The sequence below is a fragment of the Crocodylus porosus genome, unplaced genomic scaffold (genome assembly GCF_001723895.1).
Source record: "Crocodylus porosus isolate Cpor-Errol unplaced genomic scaffold, CroPor_comp1, whole genome shotgun sequence".
In the NCBI taxonomy this organism is placed as follows: Eukaryota; Metazoa; Chordata; order Crocodylia; family Crocodylidae; genus Crocodylus; species Crocodylus porosus.
This window is the reverse complement of record NW_017728918.1, coordinates 60,741,345-60,758,697: the sequence shown is the minus strand read 5'-3', so window position 1 is coordinate 60,758,697 and position 17,353 is coordinate 60,741,345.

The following is a 17,353-nucleotide window of genomic DNA, read 5'->3' as shown; positions in this document are numbered from 1 at the left end:
TTTGTGGGGGGTTGGGAGGTTTGTGGGGTGAAGTTTGGGAGGCCATGGGGCTTGTGCAGGGGTTTGGGTTTGTGGCTAGGTATGTGGGGGTGGGATTTGTGGGAATGGCTGGAGGGTGTGGTTTTTGTGGGTGGATTGTGGGAGGACTGTGGGTGTGCTGTGTGTGGAGGTTGCTCAGGAGGGATGGGTCCCCTGCCTCCCCACAAAGTGTAGCCCCCCGCACAGCACATGGACTACCCCCACTTCTGCAGGGCCCACAGCTCTGCCCACAGGGCCACAGTTTCCTCAACATGCCACCGCCTCCCACAGGGCCACAGCTCCCCCTCACAGGCCCACAGCCCTCCTCCTACAGTAGCAGTGACCCTAGGGGTGCTCAGGACCCTCCTGGCATACTCCCCCACCATGGCAGAGGGCAGCATTGCTCGGCCCCAGCCATCTGGCACCCAGAACTGCCTGTACCACATTGCAAGGGCCTGGCCCAGTTTGGCAAGGGGCTGTCCACATTCAAGCAGCTCTGGGCTGCCTGGGTTGTCACCTACAGCCCAGTGCCACTCTCAGGGCCTGCCTGTTGCATCAGGCTGGGTTCTGTCCCCATGGATCTGGCTTGAACCGATGGCACATGGGGCCCATGCAGGTAGGACCTGGCCCAGCATGACATGTCATCCCTGTGCACAGCACTGGGCCCCAGGTAATAGCTCCAGTGGCCCAGAGCAGCCAAATGTGCATGGGGTCAAGACTGATCGCCAGTTTTTCAGAAGGCATATCAGCTGAAGCCAATCTGATTTCCAATATGCAACCTGGCAGCTTGAAGAGCAGGGTCCGACTGGTAAGTCTGTTGTGGTGGAAGAGTGGGGGGGCATGGTGGGGGCAGGCCCCTGCAGTGAGGGAGTAAGTGGGGCTGGGGTTGGGGTAGGTGCTGCCCAGCCAGGGTAGGGCAGGGTGCAGGATGGAGCTGTGGCTCATCCAGGGGGATCAGAAGTGGGGAGGGTGGCTCCCACAACTGCTCACACCTTGCAAGGGCATGGGGAGCATGTTCTCCCAGATCTGTGTGAGGTGAAGGTGGTCTGCTGCTGCAGGCTGGGGCTGCACTGGGTTCTTCCCAGCAGAGGCTGGGCTAGGTTGTGCTCAGGGCCAGTGGTGGCAGCACTGGGAGGTGGCTATGGGTGGGGGGCTGCACCACCCCAAAATTCACCACAGCTCCCCCTAGCCCTCCCTCCCAGCACCATAATACAATTCATGCCCTTAGAGTTTATAATCAGATATTAGATATGATATAACCAATGAAAATAATGCACAATAAGGTCCAATCTTCAGCCACCATAAAATCACCTCAATGGAGCAACAATGATTTACATCATCTGGCAAAATTATTGAGGATTGCATACAGATTGCAATGACTGTAGTAACTGCATATGAAAAGTGGGGATGGGGTGTTTTGTTTCAGGGGATGGTGACAGAAGGGCAAGTTGACAGTTGAAGAGAAGACACCTGAAGGAATCAAGAGACAAAGTATTACTGGAGATTGTACAAGGCTAATAGAAATACAAAGAGTTTTACACAATAAGACAGCATCTAATAGGGAGGACTAGAAATGGGAATTCCAGTCCAGCAGAAAATTCTTAATTATCAAAAAAATTCCAAAATAAAATGAAAAATGAAGTTTTTCTTACAATTGGAATTGGATTTTTCTTTAAAAAACATTAAAACTACTTTAAAATTTGGCCCTTTTGAAATTCCTTCAACCAGGTGGGGTTTCAGGGAACCTAGGAGCTCTGGCTGTGATGTGACACACCAGGATTATAGACCAAGGAAATGCTAGTTCTGGAACAGTTTATCCTCTGGACTTCCTTAGAACCCAGGAATTCTAGAAGCTGGGACCCCAAGGTGCTTGGAAACCAAGAACACAAGAGTTGCTGGGACTACAAGCATCCAGTCTTGCAACCTTGAAGAAAGTTAGGTAGGTTAGCAGCAGGGGACATGACAATTGGTTGCAACTGGAATCCTGCTTCTTTTCCACTGGAATTTCATCCCTATAGAATGATTTTATTTCAGTTGTCTGATGGGGGCACTCACAACTTTAATTGATTTTTTTTTGCCAGTTCTGCAATGTAAAATTAAAACATAAAAATCAATATTGAGAAGGTTAGCAGATGCACACACAAGAAAGCCTTGGAGATTTTAAGTTTGAAAGGCTTAATTAAAAAGAGTATTCTGCCAACATATTTCTAAGAGATAGAAAAGTAAAGATCAGCTGTTAACTGAAAAGCCTCAGAAAATGCATTATTTTAACATTCATCTTATTTTTAAACATGTTGCATTTATCTCTTACCTATAACATAAAATGTGTGTGTTGGCAGTCCCTCAAAGTTGAGGATAACATCCATCAGGCTTGATGGGTCCTCAGGTGACTGAGAAGCCCAATTCTGGACACACACGTTCTTCGGCAATGGAGGCATGTTGTCATATGGGGGACTGGGATTCACAGTCCCAGGTTGGTCTCCTCCTCCTTCCTCTGCCACTGCCATTCCACCTCAGTATTGAGTCACTGGGTCACTGGGCACACCTTGGAGGACCAGGTGGTGCCATGCTGAACAGTCAGCAGCTTGCTCCTCCCAGCCATTGGTGTCTATGCCTCTGTGTTTGAGGGTAACCTTGAGCGTGTCTTGGTATTATTTCCTTTGGCTGCCCTTTGAGTGTTGGTGAATGGAGAGCTGGGAGAAGAGAATCTGGTGAGGGAGGTGGTTCTCGAACATCCAGATTCAATGGCCCATCCATTGGAGTTGATTTCTCAAAAGCAAGGCTTCGAAGCTGGTGGAGGATGTTCATGCTGGTATGGCGGTCCTCCCATTTGATCCCCAGTGTGGCAGTGCACCTTTAGGTGCCTTTCACTTTAAGGGCTGGGTCAGGCAGCCAGAAGGTGCCTGATGGCAACAGCCACTTTGAGAACTAGGTATATGAAGGCCGCAGTTTGCTGCTGCCAGCCCAAGAAGAAACATCCTAGCTGAGCTGCAGCAGGAAGACCAGGAGGTAAGGGCAAGTGTTTATGGAGATGGCTAGGAAGTTCATGGTCCTGGGCCTAAAACTGCACCCTGCTGGTGATGGGTGGCCTGGTGGGGCTCCTGGTGGTGTGGGAGCCCCCAGGAAATGCCAGGCCACTTACCACCCTGGTGAAAGGCAGGTCAGGGCACCTTAATAACCCCAGGGGCTGTAAGACCCCAGTAGAGAAGTGAGGCCTGGCATGGCTACAATCACCTGAGCCCAAAGGAGAGAAAGATCCTAGAGGCCCTGGTTGGGGAGAGTTTTGTGGCCCTGCACACAGAGTAGGGTTGAATAGGAGTAGGCCTGAAGAGCAGTCCCAGAAGTGTGATAAGTAGGGCCCAACTGGGAGTAAACCTGAAGGACAGCACGAGGGCCAACCCCATGAGTAGTTGATTGTGAAGATGATGACAAGACCCCAGGATGGGGCGTGGTGTAGAGGCACTAGAGTGGGCATAGTAGGAACCCCATGTGTAGGAAAGAGGCCAAGGTATGTTTGTAGATGCCTGAGGAACATCATTTGGGCCAAAGGCTGAGTTGGGGGGGCTCAGCCAGAGAGTTAGGGGTGCTTCCTGACCCCAGTAAGTCCTCCACTGCTAGGAGGCTGAGTATGGTCAAAAGAAAGAGCTCAAGGTTGAGCACAATGACCTGCTTTGCCAGGGAGGGAGTGAAAGTCCCTCTGAGACCCTGGAGAACCAGTCATGGTGTGGGTTATGAACATGGTTTAGATACCATCTGTGAGGCATGTGCTGCAGTGTAGGGTAGGTTTTAGAGCTACAGATAACACCCCCTGGCATCAGGGCTGGAAATGGGAAGCCTCCCACCTGGGTAAAAACTTAATAATTTTCCATAACAGCATGGCAGGCGAGAGAGATGGGCAGGCCAACTTCAAACTGCCCCTGGGAAGGCCCCCTGTTACACCCAGGATTCGATACAAGCACTGCTAGTGAAAGTTCTCGAGGGTCTTAATGTGGTGTCTATAGACTGTCCAGGTTTCACTGTAGTAGAAGAGGGTGATCACCATGACAGCCTTATAAACTAGGACCTTCATCAGCTTCCAAAGGTGTCTATTTTCAAAGACACATTGTAACAGCTTGAAGAAGGCAACACCGGTGCAGTTGACCCAGTGCTGGACTTTTTCACTGACGGTAGCTTGTTGAGAGAGGTGGTTGTTGAGATACGGAAAGTGCTCCACGTACTCCAGAGTCTTCCTATCTACGTAGATAGTACAAGGGATGTTCAGCCTGAGTTGTTCCCAGTGTGCCTGGATGGAGATGTCATCAGCAGTAGGGACTTGCTCCAGTGCACTATACAACTGGGGCTGGAACTCCTCCCACTGTCCAGTGTCCAAGATCTTTCAGAGCTGTGACCTTCAGCCATGTTTGGGCAGCCTTCTGGGTCTTCCAGTGTCTTGGTGCTAGGCAGCTGTTCATCACTGAGTACACAAGTCGGTGGTCCATCCAGCAGTCTTCATATCCCTTCATGGCCCTCGTGATGAGCACATCCCTCAAGTCTCCGTTGGATGATGATGTGGTTTAGGAGGTACCAGTGGTCTGACCTCAGATGCCTGCATGTGGTCCTGAGCTGGTTTTTCTGGCAGAAGACGGTGCTCATCACAATCAGGCCATGTTGGGCGCATTTGGTCAGGAACAGGATACTATTGGCATTGGCCTTCCCCATGCCATTCTTGCTGATAGTTCCACTCCAGATTTTGTGGTCACATCCAACCCAGGCATTGAAATTGCCCAGGAGAATGATCTTGTCATCCCTGGAGATGGACACAAGGGCTTTGTTCAGATCGGAGTAGAACCTTTCCTTGAATTCCTCCTGAGAATCCAGAGTTGGAGCATATGTGCTGTTGACAGGGGTGCATTGGTTTCAGCTGAGGTGCAGGTGAAGGGTCATCAGCTTTTCATTGACACCCAAATGGAATTCAGGAAGCACATCGGTGATCTTGTTCCTGACAGTGAACCCGACTCCATGGATATGGGGGTTACAGTCTGGCTTCCTTTTCCAAAAGAAAGTATACCATCTGCTGATCTCCCTCAGCTGCCCCTCCCTGGCAAGCTGGGATTTGCTGATAGCAGTGATGTTGATATTGTGCCTCACTAGCTCCCAAGGCACGATTGCAGGTTTTATTTATGGGCGATCACTCTTTGGGTTGTTGATGAGCATTCTCACATTCCAAGTTTGAAAGTTTAGCTTTTTCTTATTTCAACCGCAGGAATGGTGATCCCACTGGGTGTGGTTTCCCAGACAGGAAAGATGTGACAGCCTATTCTGGGGGCACCTTTTCTAGCCCCCTCTCCACTGGGGCGAGCAGAGGGCTGCTCAGTCACGGATGCAGCTGCCAAAGAACACCCCTGTCCCAAAACAGATGCTGAACGACCATCGCAACTGCCACCTGTGTGCAGATTGTTGGCTGGGGCCCTCCAGGTATCACAGCCCTGCCACTGCCACCAATCCTCCATCACCACAGGGCTTTGGGACCTGATGGAAGCCTGCATGTGGCATGTTTAGCATGGGGACTCTGGTGTACAGTCAGGTCCACATGGTCTTGGTGGTGAGGTTCACTGGCATGGTGAACCATGACAATTGGGGCCACTTCTCCACTGCAGCATTCTTCCGCCTTCATAGCCATTGGGACCACAGCCTTCTTCCACCTGCTCAGCTGTTAAGGACTTCTCGGATCGTTCTTTGTCTGGAACCTCCCCCTTGACCTTTCCGCCATGGGTGGCCCTACTAGGAGCATGAGCTACAGACAACATCACTCTCAGTGTCATTGAAACATGCAAGCCTTTCAACTATGGCAAGGTGATGATCCTCGGAAATAACATCAAATATAGCCTTCATTAATAAGAAGCATTTCTCCAATAATCCTGATCTGTCTTCTAGTCAGTATTTTCCAATATGGTTTTGTTTTTCCATTTACTAGACTTAGGACTTTTGAGATACCACACCAAGGTTTCTGTCGTAAATTCAGGGGGGTTTTTTCTCTATCTGCAGTCACTTTTTGTTGTTGTTGTCCCATTGTAAAAAATAAATATCCCAAAGTTTCAGCTCAGCAGGAGTAACAGGCTGTCTTGTTAGTTGTCACTCAGGATTCACACTTCTAAAAAAGCAGTTCTCTTCTGTCAGTCTTTCACTCCTTCCTCATTCTACAGGAAGAAAACTTTGTTTTAAGCTCTGTTTAAAATCCAAACATGGGCTCACACCTCCCTCACTTTCCCCAACACATGAAGTGTATAAACATTACTAAGGAGGTAGTCCAGGATGCCAAGTAAGAAGAAAAAAATGCAGTGCTGTCATCTCTGGAGATTTCATGTTTTTTGCTGATTTTTAAGCCCCAGTTGCAGAGGGAAGGTGGTGGGGGAAGGGACTGCAGAATAATTTCATAGTTGTTGAGACAAGTTTGTAAAAGTTGAAGTGACTGTACCTGTAAAGCTAATAAAACCTCAAAATTAGCAGGAATCAGGTACATTATAATGAGACATGAAGTCAGCTGACACCCTCAGAACTGCCTAACAAGAAATGCTGCTGCTTCTGATTCTAAAGTTTGGGTGGAGCAAGGCTCGAAGGGAGCATGAAACTGCACCACTGCACCACCTGGATCTGCCCCTGAGCATCACTGTATAAAGCTCTAATGTTTCTTAACCCCGTCCAACCATTTACCTTTCTCTTGAAGCACAGGTGAACAGCTTAAGGGAGACAAAAACATACAAGGCTGCTTTCTGTCTACTCCACTAGCATGTCCAGCATGCAAACAAAGCCAGATCGATGGCTTCACACCCCCAACTCCTGTATGCCGAAAGGAAAATAGGCTGCCTCTCAAAAAAGCTGCAGTATATGCTAGTGCACTGTTCTTTATTAGGGGCTGTGCCTAAATGTGGCAAATACAGCCTCCCAACCTCTTTATGAAGTTTGACTAATTTTTCAAAGTACAAAAAAATAAAAAGAACTACTCAGACTGAAGACTGTATCATGGAGTGAGGAACTATCCGCTGTCAAGAGAAGAGCAACAAAAAGGCTGCATTCACCATTCCCCCTAGCAGCAGTCTTTCCAGCAGCTACTACTGCATTCTACTCTAGTACCCATGCTTATGGATACTACACAGCTTCAGTAATGAAGCTGCTGTCTGGGTCAATATTAATGGGGTTTAGTCAAAAGAGCACCTAATGATCAGTCATCCTTGATGGACAGTTAAAAAACCAAGCTAAATAAATACCATTTAGGATTTGATTTGAAAAAAAGCTGTACCTTTGCATGAGTTGGAAATTCTGTAAACAGGTGAAAAAAAAAAATCTTCTTTCAAATGGAGCAGCCAGCTCACCAAATTAGACGAAAGTCTAGGGTCTAAACAATAATACATGCAATCTTACAGGTAAAATTGAGCATGACCATGAAAGACCTTTGCATCAGGAGTAAAATCTTAAAATCCATTTTGTATGTTAGAGTAATGCAATGGAGTTATTTTTATCAGTGAAGCAACATGAGTAGGAGTCCTACTAAGAGTGACATAATCAAGTTTTTCACCAGTAAAGAACTCAACCGGATGACACATATTTCATATTTTATGTTAATGTTTTTATCTTACATACAGAAGAACTTGGTGGTGCAAAAGCTTGACTGGGGAAAATGCAGTAAAAGGTTTTCCCTTTTGTCTCCTTTATAGCTACCTGAATCAAGCTCATCACAGGTCATGGCAAATATTAATTGCTATCTTATTTATTTCCATAATTTTGTAAATGAAGTGAAATTCTACAATGTTTAAAGCAAATTGATAACACTCACTTTACACTAATATAAATTACCCAGTACAAATATAATAAAAGATACAGAGACCTTTACACAAGAGTTAATGTCTTGACATAGAGACAGCACAACATATGACAGCAGAACAAATACCAATTAACTAGAATCACAGAATCAGAGGGTTTTAATGGATCTCAAGTGTCCTCCTGTCCAGCTGCCTGCATGAATGCAGGAACCCTATTCCTAAACAATCCCTATCAAAGGTTCATCCAGCCTGTTTTTGAAAACCTCCAGTGAAGGAGATTCCACAAATAAAATAGGAAGCTTTCCTGAGATCAGATCTGATCTAGTTGAAATACTTTTCTTCTTGGAAGTGACTATTAAACTTTATTAATTTCTATATTGACATTTAAGCATATGCCTCCAATCCTCCATTTTTTTAAAGATTTTTTTTTTTGAAAAATGTATGTCTATAAAACCTGTGAAATAGGTGATACTGAAGAACTGTGTCAGAATTTTTTTAAGACGTTGTACAGTCCCAACTGGTTTACTTTCTGCTTGGTCTGAATCAGTGTGACATTTTCCAGGAAAATTGATTTGTTTTTAATAATATATCACTGTGTAACTTTTCTGGGAAACCAGATAAAAATGATGTATAAAACAGTAAGTCTAGTACTTCCACAGTTTTTCCCCTTACCTCCTATTGGTTTATATCAGCTGTGTGGGGCATTTTCTTATGTGTGTGTGTTGGATGGGAAAAGGGGGGAGGCCTAAAGAAAGAGAGGTGGGGATGGAAGTTTATAGTTCTGACTTCACTGGGAACAGGTCTCCTGTAACAGTATCCTGGTAGAATGAACAGGACACTAGTGAATCCAGGTATAGGAAAAGAAGATTGTGCCCCTCCGCAGCATTGCCTTCCCCAGGAGCTCTGAATGAGCAATGAGCTCTGAGCTCACCAGCTGATTGGGACATGGTCTGGCTGGAGCCCCTGCTTTTGCATGTCTCTGGAGCCCAGGCGATTACTGCTGTTTTCTCTCCCCCTGCCCTCCCCACCAACTTATTCAGCAGCAGAGGAAAGGAAGGCAGCAGCAACGTTCACCCCTGTGCTACATCAAGGCTCCACACCAAAAGCTTACACATGGCACAGAAAAAGCAGTGTGTGACCATACCACCCACCACCCCACCCCCAGATCCACCCCTAGAAATGAGCACTCTTATTTATTGAGATAAATCTCTCAATTAGCTGTTATAGGTCTCCCCCAGCAGGAGAAAATTGGGCAGGGAAGAAGTGACTTTCAATTGGTGAGAAGGCTTGGGTGTAGAGCAGGGTTCCTCTGAGTGGTACTGGTGGGATTAAGAGCAGTCATGGTGAAACAGGACTTCAGGTTCTCCATCAAGATTTCCCATTTAGTCTCTAATCTGGGGCTAGGTAAGTATATACTGGGAGTGCCTACACATGCAAATGCTGTTGGATGGGTTTACTCCGAAGAAAATTATTCTGAAATAAATCCAGTTTGGGCAAACATCTACATTTGCACCCATTTGAAAGCATATTTGCTGCTCTTGGCAGTCATCTGCTCTTGCCTGCTCCAGACTTGCATCGCTCCCCTGCACCAGCCAGGGAGAGTTCTAGGATCCCCCTGGGTGATAGCCCAGAGGTTAGCCAGGACCATGGGACCAGAAGACAGCTGTCTCCCTGGCTGATTGCTACCTGCCCCCAAGAGGTGTCTGCTGCCAAGGCAGGCTCCAGTGACAGAGACTGAGTAAGGAAAATATCTCCCTCCCTGGCAGCAGGGAGCTCCTGGTCCCAGCTCCCCAACTAGGGGCAGGGGGCTTGAAAAGAGCTTTGGAGACTGGGCAGATTCCAGCCCCCTGCCTCAATCCAGCAGTAGGGTATCTAGAAAAGAGCCCCTGCCTGACTGCTAGTTGCCCCACCAGCAGATTGGGCCAGAGGAGTGGGACCTGCTCCTCCCCAACAGCTCTTTTCAAGTCCCATGCTCCTATCGCCTGATCAGGGCATGGGGCTGGGAAAAATCTGCAGGGCTGAGACCTGCCCCTGACCAGTTCAGTTCATGGCCAGCCCCAGGTTTTGTGGGGAAGTCTGCACACGCAGCCTAGAGCTAGCTGGGTACTGCCCAAAACGGGACAGTCCCCAGCCACATGCAGCCCTCTCAGTACAGCCCAGGGCTGGTCAGGAACAGTCCAGGTAGAGGCAGGTCCCAGCCAGCTCCAAGCTGGGCAGTGAATTCTCTCTGTGCAGGGAACTTCCTGCCCCCACTGCATGATCATGGAGTCGGGGCTGGGAGGTTGCAGCCCCAGGTTAACCCCTCTTACTTTTTCTCATACCCTACTCTAATGTATACTGGAATTGTGAATATAGGACTGAAAGGACTTTCTATGGATGAGTCTACACATGAATTTATGCATGCCTAAACTTAATGTGCCTTAGTCTAAGGTGCATTAAGATGATTTAGGCCCGTGTCTACACATGAACGCTTTAAGGTGCCTTAACATGGCTTGCTGGGCAGCCTACCTGGGTCAGCACTCTCGACAGCCCCCCAGAAGCCAGCAGCAGCATAGCCGGGCAGTGCAACCCAGCACCGGCCAAGGCGGCGGGAGCCTCCTGTCCCCTTGAATGTGGTCAGTCTGGCCCCAGCCCTGCCTCTAACCCCCTCCCTATGTTTCTGCTTCCCCAGCATCAGACAACAGCTGGCTGGAGCCACTCTCTCTTTGGCACACCTGATCCATGGACTAGCCCCCACCCACATTGCATCTCGTCTGCCCAGGCTAAGTCAAACAGAGCACCCAAGAGCTGACACTGCCTTTACCACCTGCAGTGCCTGACACAGAGAACAAGCACTTGCCCGGGGTGGAGCAGGTAAAGCCGTGCCAGGTGCTGGGGCAGATATAGTCCCAGCCTGCCTGGTATCCTGGGTGGGAGCCCCAGCACAGGTTTTTATGGGCACCAGAATCCTGGGCAGGCAGCAAAGTGTCCTGCCAGCCCAGCCAGCAAACCCACCCTGAAGGAGAGGCATGACTACCAAAGGCTCTGCCCATGCTGTGCTGCCCTTTTTACCTGCAGGGAGTTCCAGGGAGCCTGTCCCTTGTGCTTTGACAAGTGCCCTAACACTTCCCCCCCCTCAGCTGACTTACCACACACTGACATGGACTGCTGCTTCTGGAACTGTCATCTACACATGGGTTAAGACACCTTAACTAAATGCACCTGAATGTGATACTTGCTTCATGCAGATATTAAATTTAGGCATGATTAGCCTGAAATCCCATTTTTAAGGTTCATAGTTTCATAGTTTCTAGGGATGGAAGGGACCTGTGTAGATCCCTAGTCCGACCCCCTGCCATGGCAGGAAAGAGTACTGGGGTCAAACGACCCCAGCAAGGTGTTCATCTAGCCTTTTCTTAAAACCCCCCAGGGTAGGAGCCTGCACCACTTCTCTTGGAAGATGGTTCCAGATCCTAACCGCCCTGACCATGAAGTCCTGATAATCAGCCTAAATCTACCCTCTGCCAGCTTGTGACTGTTATTCCTGGTCACTCCTGGCAGTACTCGGGGGAACACGGACTCCCCCAATGCCTGCTGATCCCCCCTGACTTGTTTATAACAGACCACAAGATCCCCCCTCAGCCTTCTCTTTTGGAGGCTGAACAGGTTCAGATCCCTCAGCCTCTCCTCATAGGGCCTGCCCTGTTGTCCCCTGATCATGACAGTGGCCCTCCTCTGGAGCCTCTCCAAGTTGTCCACATCCCTCTTGAAGTGCGGTGCCCAGAACTGGATGCAGTACTCCAGTTGCGGCCTGACCAGCGCTGCATAGAGGGGGAGGATCACCTCTTTGGACCTGCTCGAGATGCATCTGTGGATGCATGACAAGGTGCGGTTGGCCTTCCTTACTGCCTCTCCACACTGCCGGCCCATGCTCATCTCGGAGTCAGTGATGACCCCCAGATCCTTTTCCGCCTCTGCGCTGACAAGAGGGGAGTTCCCCAACCTGTAGGTATGGTGCCGGTTGTTCCTCCCCAGGTGCATCACCTTGCATCCTATTCTCGTCCGCCCACCCTTGTAACCTGTCTAGGTCTGATTGTAGCCTGTTGCATCCTTCCAGTGTGCCCACGTCCCCCCACATCTTAGTGTCATCAGCAAATTTGAACAGGGTGCTTTTTACCCCCTCGTCCAAGTCACTGATGAAGATGTTGAACAGTGCAGGCCGAGGACCGAGCCCTGCAGAACCCCACTGCCCACGTCCTTCCAGGTTGAGAAGGACCCATCCACTACCACCCTCTGGGTGCGGCCCTTCAGCCAGTTGGCGACCCATTTGACTGTGTGGGTGTCTACACCAGAGTCCCCTAGTTTCTTGATGAGAACAGGGTGAGAGACTGTGTCGAAAGCCTTCCGGAAGTCCAGGAAGACTATGTCCACTGCTACCCCTGCATCTAATGATCTGGTGATCTGATTGTAAAAGGCCACCAGGTTGGTCTGACAGGAGCTGCCACTGATGAACCCATGTTGGTTGCCCCTAAGCATGCAGTCCCCAGATGGCCCCTTGTGGATGTGTGCCAGAATAATTTTCTCAAATTATTGAGAAATCCTAGCTTGCCTAGGATTGAGGTAAGACTAACTGGCCTGTAATTTCCCGGGTCCTCCTTCTTCCCCGTTTTGAAGATGGGAACCACGTTGGCCCTCTTCCAGTCCTCCAGCACCACACTAGAGCACCATGAGTGCTCGTCAAGCCATGCCAGGGATCCTGCAATGACCTCAGCCAATTCCTTTAGAACTCTAGGGTGGAGATCATCTGGACCGGCTGACTGGAATACATCCAGTCCCTCCAGAAGTTCCTTAACTAGTTCCTCACTAACCCTTGCCCCAGGTGTGCCTCCCCTGGGGCCCGAGGGGGGCCCAGCAGGAGGTGATTGTTCTGGTCCCTACTTAGGAAGACGGAGGCAAAGAAGTCATTAAACATGTTAGCTTTGTCGTCTGGTGTGACGACCAAATTTCCCAACATATCCTGCAGGGGCCCCACATTACCCGGAACCTTCTTTTTACCCCCTATGTATTTAAAGAAGGACTTCTTATTGTCCTTAATCTGGGAAGCTAGACCTAATTCCATCTCTGCCTTGGCCTTCCTAACTGCCCCCCTACATCTCCGAGTGACTGCAGTATAGGTGTCCCTGGTGATGTCCCCTTCTTTCCATTGGGTGTACACCACCCTTTTGGCAAGAAGACATTCCCTGATGCTCTTGGTGAGCTATGGAGGCTTGTGTGGCCTCCTGCTCCCTTTGATCCTTGTTGGGATTACCTTCCTTTGGGTTTGGAGGATCGTCTTCTTGAGGAGCGACCACACTCCTTGGACACCTGGCTACCCTCCCCTCTGGGACCTCAGCGCTTCTCCAACTATCCTCCTTAGCTCATTGAAGTCTGCCCTCCTGAAATCTAGGGCTGGTGCCTTACTGCATGCCTTTGCCACCTTGCACTGGATGGTGAATTCCAGCAGGCGATGATCACAGTCACCCAGGTGGTCGAGCACCCGCAGCCCCCTCACCAGGTCATCACCCGTGGCCAGCACTAGGTCCAACAAGGCATCCCCCCGGTGGGGCTGTGCACCTCCTGGGTTAGATGGAGGTCCTGCACTCTGTCTAAGAACCTACATGAGCGATCAGACCTGGCTGATTGCTCTTGCCAGCAGATGTCCGGGAAGTTCAGGCCCCCCATGACTACCACATCCTTAGACTTCATTACCTCAGTGAGCTGACCTAAGAATTCCTGGTCAAGCTCTTCCCCTTTGTTGGGAGGTCTGTAGTAGACCCACACCGTTAAGTCTCTTTTCCTTTGACTGCCTTGTGCTTTAACCCAAATCACTTCAGAGTGCCCTTCCTCCGACTCCTTGCTAATTAACGAGGATATGTATTCCTCCTTGATATAGAGTGCCACGCCCCCACCTCTCCTTCCTATTCTGTCCTTCCTGTACAGCCTATAGCCCAGTCAAGTGTTGAGTCCCACCACGTTTCAGTGATCCCCACTACGTCCGGGCTGGTGTCAGCTAACAGGAGGGTGAGTTTCTCCTGCTTGTTTCCCATACTACGAGCATTTGTGTAGAGGCATTTGAGGCCTCCTGTCAATGTGTAAATGTGTGCCCGTAATGCACCTTAAAAATGGCTAATGCACCTTAAATCACCATGTGTAGATGTGCCCTATGTCTTCTAATCCAATACCCTGTCATCACAAGGAACTATGAAATAAACATCCAAGATCCAAACAGGCCACCAGAGTATCCATTCAAGTTTCCTTGTCCACCCCATCCAGGGCCACTAAGCAGCCAATTACAAAGAAAAACAAAACAAAAAAAACCCAAAAGCAACTTATTATGAAAGGAAAGATAAAGGTATCACCAATTGTGCACTTTAGGTCTTTGAGTATGGAGTCTATTTGTGACAGAGTTCAGAGGTACTGTATGGGAGTTTCCCTTTGAAAAGCTGCATGGTATCTGCTTTGGTAAACCATTTCAGTCCCAGTCTCAGTGAGAAGCACAGTCAGACTTGGCAATTTGAGTATCCAGAAAACCTATGCTTTGCTGCCTTGCTTTCAAATGCAACTAACCACTGTACACCATTCTCCCAGCATTATGCCTGAAGCCAGTCTAAGGATTCTGGGTAGGATTAAATAATTAAGTTATGTTCCACCTTGATAAAGTGAATGCGGGGCACAGCAGGGGGTGATATGTAGGTCTATATACAGTCTAGAAAGGGAGCCCAACTAGTTCTTCTTTGCCCCTCCATGTGGCCATCTACACACTAATTAATGCCCCATAGTTACTGCATATGAAGTTTAGTACTTGTACAACCAAGTAACTGGCACTGTTGTGCAGTAGCACTGGCACATGGCTTTTTAGTGACACTAACTGTGCTGTAACCTAATACTACTGCACAGTAGCCTATTAGCATGATTTTTACCCTGCATGCTACTGCACAGTAGAATTAGGCTACTGGGCAGTCAGCATCTTATGCAAACATGCCCAGTGGTCAATTTACATGGGGTTTTTTTTAAGGCTCTCTTTGCAAAGAAAATGGCAAAGAAAATGGCTAGAAACTGGGGGGGGGGGTTTCTTTTTAAATCTGAGTTACTCCTCTGTGGGAGCAAAGACCTGCTCTATTACCAACAAGGTCACAAAAGCCCATTCTAAGTTTTAAAAAAAACTAATCTTTGCAGCAGCCTGCCAGATGCTGTAAAGCCATCTATTTTCATTGATTTCAGTAGAGTAGTACTTGTTCTGTTCCTTGCTGGACTAATATAAGTTCTTTAGGTCAGGGATCTCTCTTTTCTAGCCAGTAAAATGCATAAACTTTAAAGAAAGTTAGGAGTATGTACTCAAACATTATGCCTCTAAAGATTTTTGGTTTTGTTTCTTACACAAGTTATGCGTCCCAGTTTGATGTGTGCCAAGCAGGGAGATGTAGGTTTGTTCCAACTTATTTGTTTGGGTTATTTCAGAATAAATCACACTTTGATTCTTCTTCCAACAACAGACACACTCCAAACCACACATTACCACATATTTTCTGTAAGTAAAAAGTCAGCCAATGATACTCTGGGGTTCTTCTATCATCTTCAAAAAGACACTTCTATTCCTTCCTGCTGTTCAGAATAATACTTTTCCCACCATCTTCCACATGTCTGTCTATCAAATTCAATGGCACTTTACACAGATCCTATATGAATGTCTTAAGAATCTACATTTGATGTTTGTATCTTCCAAAAGGGCTATTCATGGCAGCAGCTGGATGCAAAAGACTTGCATCATATAAAACTCAGAGGTACTCTTTTGTAATGATAGTTATATGATCCAAAAATGAGTTTTCATATGGGATTGTGATTTTTCTCATCTACTCAATTTCTAAACATTTGCTTTAATTATATTGCCTCATAAAAATAAATTTATTCATAACAATGCAATTACAGGCTCTTGTGATAGATTAAAAATATAGTGAGAACTATATCCCTATGGCCATACTATCCTACTGTAGCAATAAAATTATCATACAGAGGATACATTGGATCACCTAGCATTGTTTTAAATGCAGGTTTATGATACAACTTCATAAATGTGATATAGAACAATAATAAAATGGCATGTTAACCATTTAATACATCTGACACTAGATGTAATCATTCCTAGAAGTTAATGTGCATTTGGTCTTATCCAGAATTTAAACATTGCAAAAAAAAAGCCAAAATCACATAACAAACACCAACTTTTCTTTTAAAAAATCTCATCTTTCAAATCATCTTTATCAAAGTATATCCAAGCTTAAAAGAGGCACCACATAAGAATGAACTCTGGGCAAATCACCACCTATTTAGCACAGATAAGTTTTTAAAACATTTTTACAATCCAATATAGGATATGTAATATTGTCCCAAATTTACCAAATATGGGGAAGAGCAGACTTCTGTCTCTGGGGATGTATCCAGAGCTGGCTGCCAGAGAAAACAAATGGCATTTTGACTAATCCTCTTACAAATTTTTCTTTCACATGTCTGACTGATGGTCAAGAAGAGAAAAACCTACTCAAGCACATACTGCCAGGCAATTCGTCTCTGCAGTCACAGCTAAGAACTAGAGGCAATTTGGGGGTTTGCCACTACTGAATGAATTCCTGTATAAATGGATACAAGAGCCAGAATTTGGGGTGGAGAAAATGCTACCACTTTTCAGACAAGAATCTGGATTGTTGGGGCAAAAGTAATGATTCAGGAAGCTTTCAGATTCAGGCCTTCCAGCCCTCTTCAAGCAACCCAAACTTAAGATGCAATAACAAACAAGATTCAGCAAAGGACTCACCTGAGTATTTATACTTTCCTCAGCAATTCTAACCACCATTCAAACATAACCAATATTCCACCTGATTATTTCAATTTACTGGTAATTTTATTTATCTATTCATATACAGTGAAAGTCAAAATTCTTTCCCCACCTATGATAAAACACTGTATGTAACACCTTGGGGGCTTGTACACATGATAATTGCCACCATGTACATGTGACAAAAATTTCCTTTGTGTGACTTAATAACATCACACATTAAACATGTGTGAGATTAGGGGATTTCAAATGAGTTTGCAACATTGCAAACTAAACTACATCCCCGTGCAGTTTACTTTGTGTTAGGGTGACTGTATTTGGATCTTGAGGAGCACTGGGTTTGCAGCTGAATACAAGGCTTTAATCTGTGTCTCAGCAAAGCTGCTGACCATAAGCAAAGTGATGTATTAAAAATAATATTGCAAGCACTTAGGCAAGCAGTTTTCTAACAAGGTAGTAGCGTTGTAAAGCATAGGGCCCATTGTGTAAGAAGAACAAGATGCAGCCTACCAGATATTGTCAGGAGATAAAGCAGAAGCAAGATCTTGGAGATGAAGAAGAAGTCAGCAAGGACCATTTATGGAGGGTAGGGGATCCCCATCACCCAGATCTCCCTGTCCCATAGCAGGCATGGGCGTCCCATAGGACTGATGAAAGACTGATGCAAAGTACCTATTTAATAGGTTGGCTT